General features: G+C 38.4%; 1 pseudogene across 1 annotated transcript; it reads left to right on the top strand.

The window, feature by feature from the left end:
• Nucleotides 1-8,474: 8,474 nt before the first annotated feature.
• On the top strand, nucleotides 8,475-8,949 carry LOC308559594 (large ribosomal subunit protein uL11 pseudogene; annotated as a pseudogene). Its single transcript has one exon. The product of its transcript is annotated as a large ribosomal subunit protein uL11 pseudogene (transcript).
• Nucleotides 8,950-17,672: the final 8,723 nt, after the last annotated feature.

Below are 17,672 nucleotides of genomic sequence, written 5' to 3'. Positions count from 1 at the left end.
TACTGGTGAGTGCTTACCTCCCCAGAGGTTTCCTAGCGTTAAGCCAATTTCATGTGGGTAGAAGAAGAGGCGATCAGAATCCACTGGCTTGATGATGTTTTACAACATTTCTCTTTAAGTTAAAACAGGTAATAAATCTAGAAAAAGTCATGCAAAAATTGTCAAGATGAGTGTGGAAGAACTAGGCAGAGTGTGATATTTTGTAGAATTCTCTTTAGTATGGTTATGGTTAGTTACATCAAAGTACTGGCTTTTATCGTTGACATTATTTATATATTTTCAATAGTTTAATAATAAGCAAATAAAAATACTTGCAACATGCTCTACTCCCATCTTTCTACAAATCCTCTTCATGATTTCAAGATGTTAGCTCTGACAAGTTCAAATGATAATCATGATAATTAGTATTTGACACTTAGAGCCTCTTCACCAACAGTACATGTTGTTCATTTGTCAACATATAGTTGCAGTATAGAAAATATTTATCATATATAAGAACCACATTTTGAGTCATTTAGGAGCATTTTGATAAGCTAAATATACTGAAGTGTGCTTCCACCACTGATTATTTTTTCCCTATGAACGATTTCTATTTTTGTTAAGATGTAATTTTATAAGCTAAATTCATTTCCAAATTCTTGTATTTGTTGGGTTGAGTACCTCAGAATTAGTCTCTGACTCACATAAACAGAGTCATAAAATTGACTAAGTTTAAAAAGTTAAAAATGAGTTAATGTAACCCCCACACATATTACTATAATGAAGATATTACATGTCATTTTCTGGTCACTAAAAATGCATGGAAAGCATGTATCATTTTTCTATGTAATATTCAATATATTTCATTTTTTCTACAAAAAAACTAATTAAGGGCCAATGTTGTTTTTATTCAAATGTATGTTTTCTTGTGAAAATTCAAAGCCTATACCTTTCTCTGCTATCTTGCAGTAATTATTTTGATTTGGGATTGCTTAATAAGGTTTCTTCTCTAGACCAGCATAAATATTTCCTTAGACAGTGAGGGTAAAGTTCAAGTATGTATAGTATCTGCATTCATGATCTAACTGAGAAGAAATACAAGTGTGAAATACAGTAACAAGAACAGCCATAGTTACAAGTTGAAGAAGGCTTGTTTGTCACCATGAATTTATTTTAAAATATTTAAAATCTGTCCTGCTCTTTTTAGCTGGACCTGTGGGTACAACCACTTTGATGCCCATTTTTTAGAAACTATGAATCTCATTCAGTTTACCTGTCAAAATCACCAGGTCTGAAAATCAGCCAGGACTTGCCACCATCCTTTTGAGTAGGCAGCCAAACCACTAGGCTTCAGTGGCTCCTGGATAAAATTTTCTGACCCCATCTTGCCAGGCGCTTTTACAAGGGAGCCTGAAAACACCTGCTGTAAGTCACTTGGGGACTTCCCAAAAAATATCAGCTGGAAATAATGTGAAGTGTACAGAAACAGTCCTAGAGTTCTGGGATTTTACAAGGCACTTTGACAGCAAACTGATCAAAATAAACATTAAAAGTAAATAAACACTAAGTTAATCATACTTGGAAAAATGGCATTAGAGCATATTAGTGGAAAACAATTCTCCTCAAAGCCAAATCCCAGGGCTTTCTTGCATCAGAATTATCTGATACATTATTGAAGTCTATAAGGATGTGCATAAAGAGTATTATGGTAAAAATTTAGTGAAAACAGTACAAGCCTGTGAGAAACTTCAACTGAATTGAAATACACAGAGGGATTAGGTCAGAGAAAGATAAATGTATCTTTAAGCACTCTGTGCCTGAGAAATTATGCATGATCAAAAGTCTTCCCACAGACCACTTAGGACTATCCTTAGCATGAAAGGGAAAATTATAAACAAGTATCAGAAATAAAAATGAATAGTTCTGTTTCTTCACTTTTTTGCGTTTGTATATCCTTTATAGTTTAAAAATACTTTGAAAGCATTACCTCCTTTGATCCTTACAACAACCTAGTGTAGTAGGTAAAAGATTTTTACAAAAAACAACAGACTGGAGGAAAGCCAATTTGTAGATTTGCTTGTAAAACAGCGTACTTGACTCCACTCCCAAGATGAGTCCTAAACTACAGGCAAAGGGATGGAGCTGAGTAAGGAGCATTGTCAGAACAGAGGCGCAACATATGCGTGCACGTGCATGTATGATTGCAATTTTTTTGCCTTCCAAACAAACTAAAGAAACTTATCAATGTCCTAGGATTTCAAAAGATCTGTACCTATTTCTTCTTTTAATTAACAAGAATAAAAATATAAGCATCCAAAGAGCATTGTATAGTCAATACAGCCTGGTATGAAAGCATAGACAGGAAAATGCAAGGATAGAGAACAGAGCCAATGTGACATGTGTCAAAAACATTCATGCAGCATTGCATTGCTAGAAGACACCCATAGGTTACTGTAAAACCATAAGGAGAGACATAGGAAGAAGTTCTCCATATAAGGCCCGTTTTTATCAAACAACTGTTTTCCAAGGTCATGATCCTCTTTAGGGATGTTTCAGTATTAAAACCCTGATTTCTCTATTATTTACAATAGTCATTGCTCTTGAGTGTGGCTCTGTGTAGATGCAACATTCCAGGACAGAGAGCCATCTAAAGAATCTAAACTTTAAATGCACCTGTAGTTTCTACTAGACAACTCTACCTTGGTATTGTTATGGACTTCTAGAATCCAATCTTTAAAAACTAATCACACTACCTTACTGATCAAACTGAATTCTACTACATTCCCTCTCCCAATTAATGGCAAAACCATTATGCAATCTTATGCAATCTCGCAGCTATCAACCTTGTTCCTTAGACAGCTTCCCCCTCCCTCATCCACACATCACTCAGTCCTGTTGATTGTGCCTCTTGATAACTCATAAATAAATGCCCTTGGCTCTAGGCTCACTGCTGTTATTTCAGTCCATGTGAAAGGGCCTGGAATTCTTGCAAAAATGTTCTTACTGACCCAAAGGATGAAGTCCCAGTTCCTAAGCATACCATGTTATCTCTTGTTTTATGATCCAGACCCTGCCTGGCTTTCCAAACCAGGCTAACCTAACTCCAGTCACACTGAACTCCTTGCAGCCCCTCAAATGCTATGCAGTTTTGTTTCTCCACACTAGCTCTTTTTCTTCATTCTGCATAAAATACACTTTCCCCAACCCTGTCTGACTCCCTCTAAGTTTGTGTCAAAGTTCAAGTTAAACATCACCTCCCATGTGAAACTTCCTCCATTCCCACAGAATTAGTCACCCTTCTTCCATGCCTCAGCTACTCTTGCCTTTATTATTATGGTTGATGATGATATTAGTAGATGGTTTTTATTCAAACATCTTTCCCATAGTTTTTGTCTTCACCAGTTTGATAATATGTATTCTATACCTATTATTCACCTTTATTCACTTCTATCCCAAGCACCTGACAAGTACTGAGCCAGATTCTAAAGCAATAGTCTATACAAACAAGTAAAAACAAAAAAAAAAGATTTGTCATGATGATAATGAAAGTTTTCAATCCATCCCATTTGTCTTTTAATTTACCTTATCACTACTGGATGGAGGAACACCTGATTAATTTTATTTATTTATTTTTTTAGATAGATCTTTATTGATTTCAGAGAGACGAAGCTCCGGAGAAGGAGAGAGAGAAACCTCAATGATGAGAGAGTCATTGATCGGCTGCCTCTTGCACTCCTCCAACTGGGGACCGAGCCTCAACCAGGGCATGTGCCCTGACCGGGAATAGAATTGCGATCTCCAGGACCCTAGGTCGATGCTCAACCACAGAGCCATGCCCGGCTGAGCAGGAACACCCGATTTAAAGACTGTACTGAAATAATGGCTATCTCTGGAGTGCTGCCTGCATGAAGCTCTGTAAAAATCATTCCTGAGGCTTTTCCTAGAAAGTCGTCTAAATGGCACCTAAACCAAGGAGCCAATGCTCTATTCCCAAAATGCATGCTGACACTGTGATGGGGGAAATAAGATTCAAAATCACCTCTACTGGATAAAAAATATTTCTACAGAAACAGAATAAAATGAATGAACAAATGATAGTCTCTTAAAGGGTAAAAAACTGCCTGTAAAAATCAATATAATAAAGAAATAGTTGAAAACCATTTTTAAAATATGAGAAAAAAATAAAGTTGAATGTGAGGTTCCTTTGTCTGTCTATTGTTTGTTTTATCAGGTCAGAAGCCTTCAGATTATGACGTCCACTTTAAATCAGCAGGTTTACTCTCAAGGACTGTGGCAGGTGGGGAGAAGGTTCAGAGGAGAATTAGAAAGAGCATTTAACAGATGGAAAAGATGGAGAATTTTAGGCTAGGGCAGAGACGCTAAAATTACAGCAAGGGGATAACTAATGGGTTCAGATATATTAAGAAGTTAACAGAGAAGGCACTAAAATTGTCCATATCAGGGATTGACCAAAAGCAGAGAATACTGTTAAAATCAAAGGGGGAGATGCTGAGTTTAGGAAAAAGAATCACTTGACTTGATGATTGATAAACTCTAGATGACTACTAAAGGAGGTTATGCAACCTTCCAGGAAGGACTGAAAACGGTCCGTTTGGAAAGTTCTAGGTATCCATCTTCTTGCAAGAATGACGATGCACCATATCCTTTTTTTGTGAATATTTCCAGTTCTGGGAGTTAATGACATTATCTTATATTCCTCATATCATTATACACTATCCTGCAAAACACAATACGCTATGATGTTTATTTAATATTCTCAACTCACTCCTTTGGAGTAAAATATCACAACAGGTTTAAACTTTCCTCACAGAAGGTACATTTGATACCTTGGACCATTTTTGTGTCCACCAGCCAGATCCTCCTCAATTTCCCCACAATTTCTAATAAATATGGAGCACCAAAAAATACACAACTCTTCTATAAGTGCTCAAGAAATACCAAGTCAAAATAGGCAGATTACTCCATGGCTTCTGCATGTCATACATCTATTAATACATCCTAGGATCATGTTGACACTTTTAATAACAGCACCAGGCTGCTGACTCACATTCGGGCATGTTTCTACTTCCTTCATACCCACATAATTATTCCCTTTCTTGTACCTGCCTGGTTTGCTTTTTTCCCTAATCTCATCCTGTTTAGCTTGGCCAATTTTTCTCAATTTTCAAGGGTCTGCTGAATTGGTGTCCTGGCTTCCGTATATTTGCAACACTACTAAAATGAGCACTTTCTTTTTTAACTTTCAAATAATCCAAGAATAAAAAAAAATCAGAGGGAATCTCAGTCATTTGTTTCAGTTAGGCGCAAGGCTCTCTGCTAGGTGTTGAGGGTAAGACAAACATGGTTCCTACTTCCTCATAGATACAGCCTGTCAGAGATAGAGATAAGTAAATATAAAACTACAACCCTCTAGGATAAGGGCTAGGATAGGAAGGAAAGACGGCAGCAGGACAAACAGAAACTCTGAGCACAAGGAGAATGGTGGGTCTAGATTCTGTGGCTGCATGTTACCGTAGCACCTGACCTCCAAAGAGAGGGATGCAGAAGCGGGAGGGGCTAAAAGGCTGAGAATTTGCACAAATCTATAAAATTAGCTCCTTTAACCCTCACAGCAACCCTGTAGGCCAAGTACTGTTATCCCAACTTTACAGATGAAGAAACTCAGTATTTAATAGGGTAGCTAACTTATCTGGAGGTCACACACCTCTAGCTAATAAGTAACAACTGAATTTCCAATCCAGGTCTATATGACTCCAAAGTTCATGTATAAGGCCATGTTGCTTTTCAAACATTCTCTATGTTTCTGATTTGTTAACAACAACAAAAATGATTTGTGGTAATAAATCTAAAATTTCAGAAATCCAGAGAATGTGTGTTGTTGTTTTTTTATTTTTAATGTGTCATTCAGTCAAGACATAAGCACACGCTGACTTGACATAAGCTCATCTCAAACTGTTTTGGTAACATTCTGAGACTGAGTTCAGGAAGCCTACTACCCGATGTCCTGCTAGTTATATTACCTGGGCCTAAGGATATAATAGTGCATCTATAACTTCAAGAGCCAATATTTTTCTTCCAATTTAAGAAAAAGAAACATTTTTCCCACCTTTGAACATTCTTGTCTTCTGCAGAAAGTATTCTAATAATAGTGGAAAGCACTCAACAATTTCAGAATTAGCTTGAGTATCTATTACATGGTTCAATGATAGTAGTTTCCTATCATAAGCAGGTAACTAATATTTAATATGTATTTAAATAGGAAAAGGAAACAATCCAGGAAATCAACCTAACCCATAGAATTGTTTAAGAGATGTTATCTGAAATTCTGTGTTCAACTCCTGTTACTATCATTCATCTAATAAGTACAATGTTTAAGCTAACTCATGTAATAGGTCACTGAAAAGGGCCTAAAAATGGCAGTGCACCAACAATAATAGTTTGTCCCAATTTTGTGCCTGACAGGGAGCCTGTTCTCCTTCTGCCCACTTCTCTAATTTCCACTGGTTGGCTCAGGGGATGATCCAGTTACTACTAATACAACCATATCCAGCACTCAGGACTTCCTTGATAGACCATAATTTGATATATTTCTAAAAATACTCCCTTTCTTCAAAAACCTATCAATATGGAATTTAAATTAGCACAACCACATTAGAAAAACCAGTATTTACTAAAGTTTAAGTTATACGTACCCTATGACCCAGAAACAGAAATGCCTACATATGTTCACCCAAAAATGCACACCAGAATGTTTATAGCAGTGTGCTTTGTAATGTCCAAAAGTGAAAACTGTTGAAATGTCCAGCTACAGTAGAATTAGTAAATGTGCTGTATTCACACAGCAGAGCACTTTACAGCAATGGGAGTGGACAACAGGCAACAACAGAGACGGATCTCACAAACCTAGTGATTAGTGAAAGAAGCCAGAAACACGCACAGAAACACACATACTGCATGATTCTACATGTGTAAAGAAAAAAAGAGGCAAAATCAATGTATTCTATTAGAAATCTGCATAATTGTTACCCTTAAGAAGTGATGGCAACAGAACAGCAGGATGAAGACAGTGTCTGTGGTACTGATAATATTCTCTTTTTAATTGGGATGTTGATTTATTGAGTGTGTGCAGTTTTGTGAAAATTAATTTACTTCACTTTTCTACTTATGTAGTATACTGCAATAGAAAGTTTTTAAAGCTCCAAAAGACTTGAAATGTTAAATAGCTAATTTTTGGAGAGATTAAAATGGACTGTATAAAATATTACCTGTGGGATAGACAAAGTTCTGAGTTAACAATCTACATTGCAAACAACACAAGCTTAAACGTCTATTGCAAGGTAAAACTGGATCCCTTGCTCTTCTAGAAATCATGAGATTCTCACAATTCCTTATGCATTGCCCCTAGTCTTTATTCTGGCTGTCGCAGCCAATCCACTCCCTCTGGTCATAAATCATGTTCCACTTCTGCTAAAAGGCTGCCCTCAGTCTCGAAGGACGTGCCCTGGCCCGTGTGCCTTGAAAGTGGGACTTTTTCCAACTAGCCTCAGATGTTTTCCTCCTGGCCTTTAAACATCCTGCACTGGTCATGCAGTCACCTTCTTCTCTCCAGGTCAGTCTGGGGAATCATCCTCTCATTGGCCTCTCTCTCTTTGACGTCTTTCGTTTGCCTCCCATGGCAGTTAAGAGTAGGGAAGTTGAGCTGTTTCACATATTGTTTCAAATTCATACAAATGTCCACTTGATCTTGATGGAAGATAAAGCTTTGTTTTTATTTTTACCATTTCCGAGGAGGGCCACTTCCCACTCACGGCTCATTTACTGACACACCTGAGTCCCCAAAATGGCCAAATTCCAACTGCTTCAGGTCGCCAGCCCCTTCCACATATTCTGGTTCTCTTTGGTAAATCATCACTCAGGAACCCCTCAGCAGGATGCTTATCTAGAGCAACATGATGACAATATAATAGAAGCTAATATAACTCTCACAAGGAAAAGTAATCTAACAGGGAGCACCTACTATGTGCAGAACATTATACTCAGTATTTTCCTGTATACTATCATTTTCAGTCATTATACAACCTTGTAACACAGATATTATAATCTCCCTTTTGCAGATGGAAAAAGAGAGGCTTAGGATTTAATTATATAGTCCCAAATCATACATTGTGTAAGATGCAGAGCAAGACATTCAACAAGGCATAGGCAAATGTTTTTTATAAAGATGTAACAAATATTTTAGGCTTTGCAAGTACATAAGGTTTCTGTCACCTATTTTTCTTTGTTTCTTTGTTGGTTCATTTGCTTTTACAACCCTTTAAAAACATAAAAAACTATCTTTAATTCCTTGGCTGGATTTGGTTCAAAGATGGTATTTGTAGATGCTTGTCTTAAGAAGTTTCAGCTCCCAGGAGGCTTAGGTGCACCTTTCTTCTGTCCTCTCAAATCTGGGTTCACCTAACACCAGAGCCTCCACTATGCCACTGAAGTTCGATCCCAAGGAGATCAAAGTTGTAGACTTGAGGTCCACCAGTGAGGAAGTCGGCATCATGTCTGCCATACCCCTGAGATGGGCCCCCTGGGTTTATCTCCAAAAACTGTTGGACATCTCCAAAGCAACCGGTGATTGGAAGGGTTTGAGGGTTACAGTGAAACTGACCATTCAGAACAGACAGGCCCAGATTGAGGTAGTACCTTCTGCCTCTGCCCTGGTCATCAAAGCCCTCAAAGAACAACCAAGAGACAGAAAGAAGCAAAAAAACATTAAGCAGAGTTGAAATGTCACCTTTGATGAGATTGTCAACATTGCCTGACAGATGCTAGAGAACTCTCTAGGACCATTAAAGAGATCCTGGGGACTGCCCAGTCTGTGGGTTGCAATGTTAATGGCTGCCACCCTCATGACATCATAGATGACATCAACAGTGATGCAGTGAATGTGCAGCTAGTTAAGAACTACAAAGGAAAATATTTCAATTAAAGATCACTTGACAATCAAAAAAGAAGAAGAAGAATAAATTGGGGGGAAATATGTGATAAAGTATGTATTCTGGACTTTGGTCTAAGTTTAAACCCTATTTCCACTACTTACTAGCTAACATGCATGAAGAGCTTATAAAGTACTGTGAACAAAAAGGGGTATAATATAAACCTGACAAGCTCAGAGACCAAAAGGAACCACAAAGGGTAATCTGATCACAAATTCCTAACTGGGCAAGTCACAGAGGTAGTCACATCCCAAGCCTAGAGCATCCTTAACAAAGGTCAGTCTTTATCTTAAGTGAAATCTGTCCATTGACCTTATACATGTAGAATAAGAGATTTTTAAAACATCAGAGTAATTTTCTTTTCCTACCCCTGGAAGGTACAACCACAGGCACCAGAACACAGGACCACCAGAGCAAGAGACCACAGACCCTCCGTTGTTATCTTGATCTCCACATTCCATCTCTATGTGCAGTAAATGTTAGTAACTATCTCATACTCACCAATGTAAAAAAATATATATTTTTCCAGTTTGTCTTTTATCCAATCCAAGAGATTTCCTCACTTTGCTTTCTCCTCCCTCTTTAAACTACCACCAATGGATTTCATGTAACACTCCTTATATCTCCTCCTTTGATTCTAATGTATAAAATAAGCTACAAAACTGACTTTCTCCAGAGCATTTTCTCAGTCTGTTGAGATTTTGCTTCCCAGCTTATATCCTCAGTTTGGCTCAATCAAACTCATAAAAATTATCTGCAGGTTTGGATGCTTCTTATGTCAACAGTACCATGCAACATGTATTTATTTAATCTTCACAACAAGTAGGTAGGTTCCATTATTTCCCCAATTCTGCACACCTGGAAACTAAGACCCAGAGTAGTTAAATAACTTGCCCCAAGTCTACACACAGCAAATAAGTGGTATAGCTACAATACCCTGTTTTTCACCACTATGTTAATATTATTGAGGTCATCAATAAACTGCTTAATCGGGATAATTGGGTTGCATTTGTACAAAGAAGGAAACTTTTTAGTTATTTTTAATGATCCTTTCAGCTTTGCAAGAAAAGAACATAGTAACTGAAGCTATTGTAACCGGGACTGAAGCATCGAGATTCTAGACAGTGCCATTGTATAAGGTTCCGCAGATTCCTAAGTGTGTGATGAGGAACCCAGACACAGCAACGGTTCTGATGCAAGGTGATAGACTAGATCTGAGTTTAATTAATCAAGGTCAAAGGAGCCCAAGGTTAGGTTGGGACTCAAGGTATGAACAGGTAGAGAACTAGGTGAGGGGTAACTGATAGGTATCCAAACGGGCCGACAGTGACAGTGAGTATCAGGACCTGCAGCTAAAACATCAGGGTGCCTGGTTCAGGGGCTAAGCCCTGGGATATTTGAAATCCCCCATGTCCATTCTGAGTGTGTAGTGAGACTGACTCGGTCCTGAGCTACAGAATTATTGCATGAGTAAGGGTAGCTCTTTGCCCTAGGTCTGCATTATGCTCAAGGAGGAAAAGGCTCATCCTAGAAGGCAAGGTCAGTTACGTCCACCTACTAGAGTTAAAGATCTATAGAGACAGGGATCCAGGAAGATCCTCCAAATACATGAATCTTAAAGTTCTTTAAAATCCAAAATAACAAATATTGCTACTTATTGATATTGCAATTAACCTGTTTGCAACCACAGATAGGTAATTTAAAGATTAACAAAAAGGAAAGAAGAAAAAAAAGGCAACCATAGTCTTGTGCGGCAATGGGTTGCAATAGCCTACAAGGGCCTGTGTGATCTGGCTCCTAAAGTTGCCTCAACCTGAGACCCCTTATTCAGGCTGTCCCTTTCCCCTAAAATGCTTGCCACCACCCTTTCTTGTACAGCCTTTGTGATCAAGCTTACATTTTTCACATTTTCTTTTAATTTTTGCGGTCATAGTTACCCCATTTTTGAGTTATACATATTTTTATTGCCTGTTTCCCTCACTGGACTATAAGCTCCGTGAAAGCAGAGACTATCTTTGTTTGGCTCATCATGGTGTCTCCACCCACAGCTTAGAGCAGTCTCATAAATCTGCCCTTGGTAATTATTTGTTATGAATAAATCTCTACTGGTAGGACCCTGAAATGCCTAAATGTTATTTCTCTCCCCAGACTGAACAAAAACTTCCTGAGACCAAGAAATATGTACTACAAATACAAATTATCTGTCAGGAGTCTTATGTAACAATACCAGGAAAATCATAAGACACAGGATAAATAGAGTATCACAACGTTATTTATACCAAAATGTGCCCACAAGTTCCCTGGGACAGAGAAAGGACTATATATATAACAAAAAAATTTTGCCGGTAAACAAATGGCAAGAATGTTTCCGCCTTCCACACACAGTAAACATTAGGCTTCTTTCTTTTGCTTGCTGATGAAAAAAACTTACCCAAACAATCAGTCCTCTTTTTTTTTCCCCTTCTATTTTTTGACTTGAGAGGACTATAATTTACGACGTAAACTACCTGGCATCCTCGGAGTACTTAAAGTCCACACTGTCTATCACCACTCAAATAGCAAGGGCATCTCTGGCATTTCAAATGCATATAAAGTAATCAATACAGAAAAAGAACAAATTAATCGAAAGTTATGTAATCTTATACCCTGAAAAGAACCTGATTAAATCCCCAACCTTTGTAGCTGTTTCTATCCTTGGATAGTACAGGTGTTTACAATCTTTTGTGAGTTGACCTCAGGTGACCCATGGATAGTTTTAATTGCTTATCAAATGTAATTTTATGAACGACATAAAGATATTGTGAATGTATATAAAACACCTTTGAAATACAGAGAGCCTTTCAAGATGGAATTTTTAGTTAGCTTGCTACTCTTTCTTTAGAGTCTAATTGATTTTCTTGACATCTCTTTAGCCTGGCAAACTGCCTGCCTAAGTACTTTATCTGACCTTCAGGCTGTTTGCCAGGTATTGATCCAATACCTACAATGGCTGTGTTGTACCAGCTCTTCCAACTTTGATAAGGGGCTAATGTACTAGCGCCAGGCAGACAGGAAGTCAATGGTCTCAAAATTTCTCTCCTCTTCTTCTAGCTGTATCTTCCTTTCTTCTTATGCAAGAATTTCAGATTCTATCAAAATCAGATCTTAAGCAGATCAGATGGACTTTGGGGCTTAATTTATCTTCTAAGAATTTTTTAAAAACACATCTTAAAAGAGTTCTTTAAGCAACAATAAATAAAAATGTTTAGAAATATTAGATTTCTAACTGAAGTTAAAATATATATTATGATGGGTTTCCTTTTCAAAGAAAAGTAAAACTAAATATGAGTTATGGTGATGTTTAGGGACGATTTAGACAAGCCGCATTGCATTGAATAAAGAGAAAGCAGGTAGTAAGGGGTCTTGAAATCATGCCATAAATAAAGCAATAAAAGAAAATGGGATATTTTAGTTAGCCTGAAGAACATCATACTTGGGAAGAGAAATGTGATAGCCCTATGAGATTAATATCTGTGAGTTAATGCGACTATAAGTATTAGTTTGTTGATAGATCTCATGTTTTTCATGCTTTGCCTTGACAGTAAATTTTAGGAAAGCACTTTCATTGAACCTGTGCAGGCTGGGGAGATCCTCTCCAACAAAACATTCTAATTACTCGTAAGCCCAGAATGGAATCCTTGGAGATGGAGGAAACAAAGGACCTGAAAGTAGAATCGTTCAAATAAGCCCCTTGGGAAACAGAGTACTTTAGTGAGAATATATTTTGTGTTTTGAAGATAATTTGAGATAGATAAAATTGACTGATTCCCTGGTATATACACTTTGCCCTTTGCCATCTAACTTCAACAAAACAGTTGGAAGGATTTAGAGACTTCATAATGCCTTTGCATGGAGCAAAGTGGTATTGACTGGTGCCTTTTTTATCTGGTTTAGTTCTTTTTGTAGCTTGAAACAGAGAAAAAGTTGTGAAAATTTCACTTATAAGTTGCCAACCTGAGGGAAGCAATTCATACTTAAAATAAACAAAAAAAATTCACATTCATCATCCTCAGAATGCCACGTCAAGCAATCTACATTCCAAAGTCATTTCAAGCAGCAGTCTGAAGACTGAATTGATGACTGACCATGGTGGGAAAGGGACAGAGTCCCGCAGAGCTGACATAGTGGAAAAATCCAAAAGGTTCTGCAGGAGTGGCTGTGGGTGGAAGAGGTACAGAAGGTTCCACCGAACTGGCATGGGTGGGAGAGGGCCAGAGGGCACAGGATCCCACAGGGCTGGCTATCAGTGGAGGAGGTGCAGAGCATTTCATGGCGCTAGTTTGTATAAACCAAGGAAACTGTACTAAGAAAGGAGCTGCCTAGATTATTTTTATCTCCACCCATACTAATCGAGAGGCACTGAAACCTTTCATCCTTTAGGTTCACTGGCCCAAGTGATAGAGCAAATAAGCCTGAAGGATAGACTATTCAGCTGCTCCCAAAACCATGGGAACTCTTTGAATCTTAAATACCAAAGAGTTGGGACACTCACCATCGATCCATTAGGAGAGGGAAGGGGAACCCCTAAGAAGCGAAACAATATTTAAGTGAAAGCAGAGGAGGGGTAAGCAATGTGAAGGCCCAGAAATGCCTTTAGATAATTGCACACTCTATGCTGGCAAAGGATCTGGTTATTGACAGGCTTTTGGACAAGAAAACTTTGCCAAATCCATGGCTGCTGGGGAGGAAATGTTAAATAGAAAGGTAATGAATAAGAAGTGATGATTACTCCAGGTTGTTTTGTCAATTATCAGTTAAATCAGTCCTGCTATTGTGATTACAAGGGTGTTTTTCTCCAGGACAACTGGAGGCAAAAAGACCTTGAAAACAAGGAGAGGAAATCAACTGAAATTTGGCATGAAAAAAATAGTTCAGACAAATACACCCAGGGGAATAAATATTACAAAGTGATGGAAGGTCTGAAAATGCACCATTGCCAGAAAGACCAGAAAGGATGGCCAAGGTGGCAGGAATGTGTGCATGGCAAAGCAACAAAGTGCTGTTGCTACAAGCCATCTCTGCAGATCATGTGGATGAGGCAAAGACTTTATTTACCTTCTACAGGAAGAGTCACTGGGATCAGATATAAGGTGCTATTTATGGGTTTGCATTTACAAAAACAATAGGACAGGAAAAACAGAGAGAGGTACAAGAAATTTAGTAAATGACAAATTATCAAAACCGATGGTATCCCCCCTGAAAAAATAAAAAAATTGTCAATTCACAGTTATAAAAGGGGGAAGGGAAAGGGAAAGTAGGGTCCAAAAGTTAAATAATAAAAAATGTGGAAAGAAGTTAAAATGTTGTGTTTATAAAGCTACCTCTCAGGGGAGCACAAAAATCACTTCACCTCTTTGGACCTCTGTTTCCTCAATTGTAAAGGGAGAGTTGTGGATGATATGATTGTTAAGGCCTCTTCTAGTGCCAAATATCTATGCCCCAAAGCAAGTTTTAAAGTTCAGCTTCTTCTAAATCAAGCTCCAACCTCACCTTGGGGAATTTTTCTCTGATACATATCTGGTTTCACTCAGCTGGCCCCTTTCCTCACATCCGCAAAAGGTCATCTGCTTATACTACCTAGTTATGAACAACACATTTTTAAATGAGGATTGGAAGATAGTGGAAAGAGAATGAACTGGAAATTGGAAGCCCTGGCCTCTGGTTCTGGCTCCTACACAGACACAGGATGTATCCCTCATCCACAAAGAGACGGGTCAGATTAGGTTAGCACTTAGATTCTTGCCTGTTCTCCTTACTGGTCCTATCCTAGATCTCAGGCCTTCAAATGAGTTCTTAGTTAGATGTCTCTTAGCAATGAGAAGGCAACCACAGAGTAGAGAAAGGACCAGGTTTCTTGCATTCTAATTCTCTATCTAATCTACTCATATAAACTACAACTAAGACATGATAGCTAACGGTCAGAAAGTACATGACACAAAAGAAAAGAGTAATAAAATACCAAAAGATGAAGAACTTCCCAGATTGGTGACTACCCATTATAGACCAGTCTCCAGAAAATGGAAGTCACTTCTTTGGGAGACACTTGAAATGAGATTTGAAAGAAGACAGATAGAACAGTCAACAATTGATCACCCTATCCCAGTGCTCAGGGAAGCTAACCCATGGATTTCCTCATGTCTGATGTCCATAGCAGTCATCTCGGGCTAATGCTGACTTGGAGACCACTAGAGACATTCTCTGAATCTCTGCCCAGGAACTCTCCAATTCTACATTTCCTCCAAGTCATTCCTGCAGCCTATGGGCCACTCTGCACCCTGCGGTCCTGTTAGGTGTCCTGTCAGGCAAAGCTGGTTTATTTGAGGTCATGCTGGCAGCCGAGCCCAGGAGCCCGCTGCCTGTGCTGTTAACCTTGCCAAGTTGAGCTGCATCTATTATTTTATCTTCAATTATTCCTAGAAATATCAATTCTGGAAACTCTGTTTTCCCACATAAGGTTTTGGCAACCATCCTCAGTAGTTACTTCATCCTTAGCTCTGCTGCCATCTGAGAGAACATACGAGGAAAAACTGTGCACCTGTAGAAAGAATGAATGCACAGAGACTGAAGGATTGGATGGCCTCTTCCTCCTGGCAGGGTTATGTAGGAAAGGTCCTCGTGTCATTAAAGAATGTTAGTGTTGTCAGAGACCTGAAACTCCACCTAGTCCAAATCCATCGTTTCACATGCAAGCAAACTGAGGCTGTGCAGAGAAACTCTCTTCTGCAGGTTATATTTAAAAATATCTGCAAATATAAGAATGAATGGATAAATAAAATAAATAAATAAATAAATAAATAAATAAATAAATAAATAAATAAATAAATAAATAAGAAATAGAGAGAAATTCAGGAATGGAATTGGAAGGACAAACTGTACACTTGAGGAACATAAAGTAAGGCCAGAGGAAGAATGAGAGATAAGAGATCTTTGTAACTGAACCTTTTAGTCTATTTGGGCTGCTCTAACAGAATATGATAGACTGGGCAGCTTATAAACAACAGAAATTTATTTCTCACAGTTCTGGAAGCTGGGAAGTCCAAGATCAAGGTGCTGGAAGATTCAGTGTCTGGTGAGAGCTTGTTTCCTAGTTCACAGTTGGCATGTTCTGGCTGTGTTCTCACATGGCAGAAGAGGCAAGTGAGCTCCCTGCAGTCTCTTTTATTAGGGTACTAATCCCAGTCATGAGGGCTTCATCCTAATGACCTAATCACCTCTCAAAGGCCCCTACCTCCTGATATCATCACATTAGAGCTTATGATTTCAACATATGAATGCTGGGGAGACACAAACATTCAGTCCATAATCCTAAGTAAATGCCTGCTCCTTTCTTGCTCCTCTCAGGTCAAAATATATGCACTGGTCATCATTACTGATTTTTGGTCCAAACAGTGTTGTTAGAAAAGAAGCTGTTCATGACTTTTTTAAAATTATTAACAATTATTTAAAAAGTGAGAGCTCACCCAGGCAACGTAGCTCAGTGGTTGAGCATTGACTTATAATCCAGGAGATCGAGGTTCAATTCTCAGTCAGGGCACTTGTCTGGGTTTCGGGCTTGATTCCCAGCAGGGGATATGCAGGGGCAGCCGATCAATGGGTCTCTCATCATTAATATCTCTATCTCTCTCTCCCTCTCCCTTTCTCTCTCTGAAATCATAAAATATACATATATATTTTTTAAAGTGAGTATAAACACTCAAAAACCATTCAAACACATGGAGGTTAAATAGCATGTTATTAAACAATGAATGGGTTACCAAAAAAATAAAGAAAGAAATCAAAAATTTCCTGGAAACAAATGAAAGTGAACACACAGCCATCCAAAAACCTATGGGACACAGCAAATGCAGTCCTAGGAGGGAAGTTCATAGCACTGCAGGCCTACCTCAAAAAGCAAGAAAAAATTTTAGTAGACTATCTAACCCTACAACTTAAAGAATTAGAAATCTCCCATGTGAAGCTGTCTGGACCTGGGCTTTTGTTTTCTGGGAGGTTTTTTTATTACTGCTTTGATTTCATTAGTTGTTGTTAACCTATTCAGGTTTTCTGATTCTTCCTGGTTTTGTTTTACATGATCTCACTCATATGTGGAATCTAATAAACAAAACAGGCTGAGGAACAAAATAGATCCAGAGACACAGAAGCATGGAACAGACTGGTGGATCTCAGTGGGAAGGTGGGGGGGGGAGAGATTAATCAAAGAACTTATATGCATATATGCATAACCCATGGACACAGACGATAGTGTAGTGAAGGCCTGGGGGGGGGTGCTGGGTGGAGGGGATCAATGGGGAAAAAAGGGAGGACATCTGTAATACTTTCAACAATAAAGATAAATTTTTTTAAAAAAGTGAGAGCTCAAGAGAGCCTTAGGAAACATATGATCATATCCCCATATTTTAGAGATGAGAGACTAAGACTTGAAAAAAGGAAAATGGCTTTTCCCAAATATCCAGTGGCCACAGGATGGTTACAAAAAGAAAAAGCAATACAGACAGACCTTAATCTACTTGTCCCTGAATAGTTTGGTTTTTTTCCTACTGAAATAAGTCCAAAACATGTGCATGCACACATGCATACTTGTGCATCCATACCTACTGCAGGTACAAGGAGTTACTAAAAATACTATTTCAACAGCTGGGATTTTACAAG

Source organism: Miniopterus schreibersii (genome assembly GCF_964146895.1).
Source record: "Miniopterus schreibersii genome assembly, chromosome: 7".
NCBI lineage: Eukaryota > Metazoa > Chordata > Mammalia > Chiroptera > Miniopteridae > Miniopterus > Miniopterus schreibersii.
Note: the sequence above shows the minus strand (reverse complement) of the source record. Positions and strands in the feature narration are given on the sequence as shown.